The sequence below is a fragment of the Anoplophora glabripennis genome, unplaced genomic scaffold (assembly GCF_000390285.2).
Source record: "Anoplophora glabripennis isolate ALB-LARVAE unplaced genomic scaffold, Agla_2.0 scaffold323, whole genome shotgun sequence".
Classification (NCBI taxonomy): domain Eukaryota; kingdom Metazoa; phylum Arthropoda; class Insecta; order Coleoptera; family Cerambycidae; genus Anoplophora; species Anoplophora glabripennis.
The window spans coordinates 575622-582730 of NW_019416414.1; positions in this window are offsets into that span (position 1 = coordinate 575622).

Sequence of the window (7109 nt, forward strand, 5' to 3'; positions counted from 1 at the left end):
CAATAGTCGTGGATAAAGAATATTATATCACATTTATTTTAATGTTAATTTGCATTTGATTTAAAACAAGTATCTCATCGTCCTTATAATTTTGAACTTTCTCTTAATCAAGTTGTTTTTTATTTTTCCATTTTAAATAATTGCTTTTGCGCCCAAGGACATTTAATTTAAGTTCTCTTAATTTTTTTTTGGCCATCGACTGCAATAATGCGGTCACCACACTGTCAGATGTAAAAAAACTATTTACAAAACTAGTAAAGGGTATCCCAAAAGTAATGCGAGATTTAAATTATGCGCCATTTTCATTCCCATGAGTTGGTAGCATTGTGTAGGGTCACATATAGTAAAAACTTTGCTGTTAGACAAAATAGAGCGCTATACGACGAACGGAAATTGTGGAAATTCATTACATTAAGTACGGAGAGTGTGTAGCTGGGTCTGTGCTCAAATTACGTGAAATTTTCGGTCGAAGGAACACCCCTAATGAAACAATTGTGAAAAGATTAGCTGCCAAATTTGAACAAACAGGTTCGGTTGGGGACAATAAAAAAACATGGTAGGCTCGTACTGGCAATTCAGCCCAAAAAGTTGCTACGGTGAAACCATTCAAGAATCAGCAAACCCAGGAATTGAAACCAGACAACCATTTAATGCGCCGGACATTTGTTGATTGGATGTTGGAGAACCAACAAGTGGACGGTAATTTTACTCAGACAATCATCTTTAATGACGGGGCGCATTTCCGCCTTAGTGAGTATGTGAACAAACAAACACATGTATGCCTACCCAAAGAGTGACAGTAAGTGAAAATGGCGCACAATTCAAATCCTGAGTTACTTTTGGGACACCCTATAGTAGGAAAAAATATTTAAATACTGCGGTTTCCTTAGTTTGACAGAGAAGTCAAGGACGTTGAATCACCGCTTCAGATTTAGTTCAAGCGATTTTTTACCAGATAGGTACGGAATCCAACTAGAACGGAATAATAGAAGTTGAAGGAAAGCGCACTTGTAAAATTTTCATTGGAACAACGTAGCTCTCGCCTTACGTCAGCCCGCTATAAATAAAAGTAAACACAAATGCCCGCGTTATACGGCGTAATGGGAGTTTCGGGAAAACAATGTCTCAATAAACTCATACGTCGCGGCAACAATTGCTAAGCGGGAACAAAACCTTTAGAGCCGGCGGGTAAAAAAAGTGGGCGGTTATTGAGGGCGCTGAAATAGCGGCAGCGGGCTTTTCTTTCATTGTCGACGGGGCAGCGCGCTCAAAGCGACGGCATTTCAAATATTAAAAAACAAATAAACGGTTATTAACTAGGACAAAGTGCATTTCGACGTACGTAATAAATAACGTATCTGGCCTCTGTGCTCTCACTAACATGTTATTAAAATCTGAGTTAAAAACTTTTAGCGGTAATGAAAATAATAACAAAATTATGTTGTATTCTACGTTCACTGAATTTGTCTAATAAAAGAGGTTAAAAAATTGTTCATTCTTTAGATCTTGCTGGAAATTACAGAATTTCTACAGGAATTCCTAAGATCTCATCTTTTAAATTTGTAAATCTGTTGTTCCTAACCTTAAGAAACTGTTGTTCGTGAAATATCTATATAAAAATTAGTCACACCCGCGTCTGGTCATTTACATAAATATATAATTATGTAACGAGCGTTCAAATAAAAACGTGGTCAAGTTGGTTCTGAAAATTTGGACGTAGGGCGTAGCGTATAGCAAATGATCTTAAACGTCATCTGTCAAAGCGCTATATCGCCGCTATCAATTTGAATATTTTCCTTTTAAAGCGTTTAAAATGGTGTTTTCTCAAGAACAAAAAGTGTTTATCATAGAGTCCTACATTAGAAATGGACGCAAGATTGATGTAATATGGAAGTATTCTATTGAGAAATGTTTCATAGAATTTCAAAATCAATTTCCCGGTGTTGTTGAGTGCAAAATTTTTCAAAGTGCAGTTCAGCGTTGTGTTAATGTTTTTCGTGAAACGGGCAGTGTAACAAGAAAAGAAGGAAGCGGCTGACCTAAAAAGCGGACTGAAGAATTAAAAGAAAATATCCAACAAATAATGGAAAATGCGCCAAGAACTTCTGTACGTGTTTTATCACAAGTGGTGGGTGTATCAGTCGGTACCTGCCACACACTATTAAAAAAAGATTTGCGTTTGTTCTCCTATCGTTTAACTTGTCAGCAAGAACTTCATGAAGTTGATTTTCCGCGACGGGCTGTATTTTGTGAATGGTTTTTAAACAACTACGGTGAACTTCATAATATCATCTTTTTTTCTGATGAAGCCTGGTTTCATTTAAAGTGGTTACGTAAACTCACAGAATATGAGAATGTGGTCTTCTGAAAAACCAGATAACTTTTTTGTCGAGGGCCCTCTACACGCTCAAAAAATTGGAGTTTGGTGTGCTCTCAATGAAGGAGGATTTATGGACCTATTTTTTTTAATGGTACTCTTACTGCGCAAAGGTATAGAGAAGAAATTATCGCTCCTTTTGTTAACCAGCTGGAAGAAAACGAAATTACAAACTTTTACTTTCAACAAGATGGCGTAAGGGCACATACGGCAGGCGAGACGATGAATATGTTGAGGGAAGTTTTCCAAAATCGACTAATAAGTCTCAATGCTGAACATGAATTTCCACCGAGGTCATGTGATATTACGCCGTGTGATTTCTTTTTGTGGCCTTACCTTAAAAACACTATTTTTGAACTGCCTATTCCTGATTTAAACCATCTGCAGGCTCGACTTATAGACAAGATTCGTGAAATTAACAATAACCCGAGCATCTTAGAAAATGTCTTTAATTCTTTGAGGAACAGGTGTGAAAAGTGCTTGGAACAAGGAGGGCGACACTTTCAGCAGCTGCTTTAATTTATTGTTATAACAAGGAGGGGGACAGTTTCCGCAGCTCCTTCAATTGTTTGTTATTGTTATCACGATTATTCTTTAAAATAAAATTATATAGTCATTAACGTTATTGAAACTGACAGCTGCTATACCTCTCGTTGAGAAATGAGGTTAAGTTGGTCGCTATAAGCTACTCCCTACGTCCAATGTGTCAGAGCCAACTTCGACCACGTTTTTATTTGAACGCTCGTTATAAGATGTTACAAATGATGTAAAGAAGGACCTAAATATTTTTTTATTGGATCAAAGAGCTTTAGAAGAAGTTGCATGGAAATGACACAAAAACATATTTTTTGATGATACAACATCATTTACATCGTCTAATCGAGATACACTGCTCGTCGTCAACTTACTATTTAGCTCAATATCCGAAGCAAACTCTAGTTGGACTGATCATTATATAATATCACCAGCATTGATAGTCGCTATGTTTTATTGACTTTTTTTGTTTCGACTTTCTAGTACTCGCGTTAAAATTAGTTGTTTCTTAACTGTCATCGACTGCGAAGTGTAGTATGTTTCGGTGTTAATATCGTGTATGTAAAACTGTATAACTTCAGTACAAATTAAATGTACTGTCATCGACTGCGAAGTGTAGTATGTTTCGGTGTTAATATCGTGTATGTAAAACTGTATAACTTCAGTACAAATTAAATGTACATATGTCCTACTTCATATAAGTATGTAATAAAATTTTGACATTAAATAGCAGACTAATGGGACACTAAAGTTTGAAGATGGCACGGGTGTTATTATCGATTTAACAACCTGGGTACCTTAATTATTATAATGGTTAGTGGTTTTATTGTAGTGACGTAAAATTACAATAATCACGAATTGGGGGACATGCTATTGATATACGTATAAGATTGCTAAACTGGTGATACTGCAAGAAACAACTAATCTGCTAACAAAATGGAATTGTCTGTTACAACAAAAAAAATCTAAAACTGTTCGTACCTACTAAGCAATCTATCCATTTACATAGGCTAATAAATTCTTATTATAATATACAGGGTCTCCCATTAATATTGCGAAAAAATTCAGGGGGAGTTTCCTTGACCAAAAATAAGACAGAGAGTTCATATAAACCTATGTCCGAAAATGCTTTGTTTTGGAGATACAGGGTGTTGAAATTTAGAGAAAATACAAGGTTTTTACTAATATCTGGAGAACCTTAATTCCGATTTTTTTGGAATTTGGTATGTTTGTTTATAAAAACGGTAGACGTCTTCTGACGGAATTTGATCTATTTTATCTATTCCAGCGGCGTCCGGGGACTCACTCCTGTTGATATTAATAAGTAAACATATGAGACGTTACCGCTTTTTCTTAGTTGTCATATGTTTTTCTAATTATGCAATAAAATATACAACTTTTTTGTCTCTTTACTTTTTTTTGATATATTGCTTCGTTTTCGAGCAAAAAATTAATAGTTTAAGTTTGTGTAAGTACTTGAACTGTGGAGTTGTCAATTCCTGCTTGTCAAAATGAGTTGCACAAATAGTGAAATGTGCGATATGCATTTTCTTTATGGCCTTGCCATTATACGCCAGGCGCCTTTAAGAGCAGAAATACCCTAATCGTGTAATTCCTCATCATACTATCTTCACCCATCTTCATAAACGTCTTAGTGAAACTGGAAGTTTTCGAAAACTTACCGCAGGAAACGGGCGACCCCGCACAGCAATAATCCTACAATTGGAGGAAGATGTACTTCATGAAATTGAGGACACTCCAACAAGTACCAGACAGATTGCGAGAAACTTAAATCCAAGTCATTTTACAATTTTCAGGATTTTGAAAAATAATCTTCTATACCCTTAGCACATCCAGCGGGTTCAGGCACTTTTCCCGACTGATTTTCCGTTAAGATTAGATTTATGTCGATGGATACGATAAAAAATTGGGAAAATCCTCCATTTTTAGCGGAAGTGCTATCCACGGATGAGGCGAATTTTTCTAGAAAAGCCATAATGAACTTCCATATTAATCATGGGCGGACGAAAACCCAAATGCAATATTATAAGGCCGTCATCAACACCAGTTTTCACTCAATGGTCGGAATTGTGGGAGACCACTTAATAGGCCCATTTTTTTTTACCACCGAGGCTTACTGGGGATGTTTCCAAAAACAATGTACTTAAGCCTACTTGACTTTTAGAGAACATTAATGATAAGAAATTATGCATAGCCTGCTGCTGTATGATTTACGCGAACATATTAATGTCGTTGAAAAGGGAATTTCGGCTTCAAAAATTAAAATTAAGCTTAAGTTGATGTGGAACAATCATCTTAAAGCATTGATAATGAAAAATAACTAGTTTAGGTTACTATCTAGCTTATGAACTAAGCAGATAAGGGGACTTTTGTGAGGTATTTTAGGGTGGCCGTTTTTTTTCTCGGTGAGTGTATGTAAAGGCTCTCCAAAAGATACGCACAATCTTTGAGAATGAAACTAGGGATTCCGTCTACACCCATTGTAATAGTGTTTAGATTGTCTTAGATTTAGTAATAACGTGATATTTTGTAGTAGAACTAAGTGTGCTCCTAAATTATTGTTCAATGGGAACTGGGATAAGTCAACTGGTTGGGACTGAATGAACAGTGTTAAAATAATCACCAAATGCATCAACAATATCTACAGGATTTGAAAACTCTCTTTCATTACATTCTCATAATAATGCAATCATTCAGAGAAACTTCCTATATTCTAATATTTAAGTTTACATGAATCATAGTTCAGGTTATCAGTCCACCTACCATTTCTCCATTGTTAAAAATAACTCCGTTAACAGATACGGGGTTTCTCGTGGAGCCGCCTAAGTGTAAGTTTATGTTGGAGCGGCACGCCAAGCCACGACAAAAGCTAGGCGCCTAGCCACGACTATTCAATGTATACATTCTTAAGGAAGTGTTCATAGTGGAGTACTAAAGCCAAGTACTAAACGCTTGGCTCCGCGCGCCGAGCCAGGCGCTAGAGCAAAGAATCTAGCAAGGTATTATTCGAGCGCGGCGCGCTGATCGACGTACTGTTTTTGAGTAGAAAAAATATGTTTTTCTCTATTATTAAGTAGATACATTCTTAATTCTGGGTAGAGATGATGAAACTCAACAATTACCCAACAATTTTTGGGATGTAAACAGTATTTCCTTTTTTGTATGCTATTAAGCAAACACCATTTATTAGCGGTCGATTCTAACACAATTTCATCATCATAAAGACGACGAGTCGATGTACATTTTGATATGATTTTCAGCTTAAAACGGGTCAAGACGTTACAAAACTGAAGTTTATAGACCAGAAGAGTCCCTAGCGCTTTGCTCCAACATGTACAACTGTCGCACTTCTCGTAGCATTTGTTTAGGCCAAGGGTCGGCAACTGGCGGACCGCGGTCCAGGTCCGGACCGCGGAAGGTAAAATACTGGACCGCCAAAAATTTTTTGGAAGTATAAATTACTCAAATAAATTATTTAAAAAATGTTTTTTTACGTTTAAGTGCCAATCTTATAATTTTTTCTAGTATTTTACAGTTGTGTGAGTGTGTGAGTTCTTAAAGGTTAGTAAGCAGATTAAATTTGAGTCCAAATTAAAATAAAAAAATATGAATTTTTGTTTGGACCTCGTTAAAAATTTTCAAAAGTCCGGACCACACCTAAAATTACTTGCCGACCCCTGGTCTAGGCCCTTAGCGCATAGCTCGGCTCGTGGCTTATGTCGTGGCTTGGCGTGCCGCTCCAACATAAACTTGCACTAACGCAGCCTTCTGGTGTACTTTGTGCTATGCAGTTAATATTCGAGTCGTCACGACGCGGGTAATGCTCCGGCGCGGCAATAATTTATATTTTTATATTAAGTAAAGTCAAATAAAATGCAATCGCGAAATCCGTAATATTTTACTGGCGGCACATCCTTTGTTTTATTTTAAAATTATATTTAGCTATTTTCCCCCAAGTTGGACGTGAGTTATTATCCCGCCTTCGTCTTCTCCGCTCCGGAATTTATGGGGTCCCCGGAGTGTGTTTGAGACGCTGCCGTTCTCCCGTTTCACACTATCCAGCCGGTCGCGCATCCTGTTTTTTAATTAGATGTAATATTCAGCGCACTTTCTGCATTTTTAATCGCCGCCGTTGTCTTACATCAACGCCCCGGCACCGGTTAGGGCGCCCCCGGCC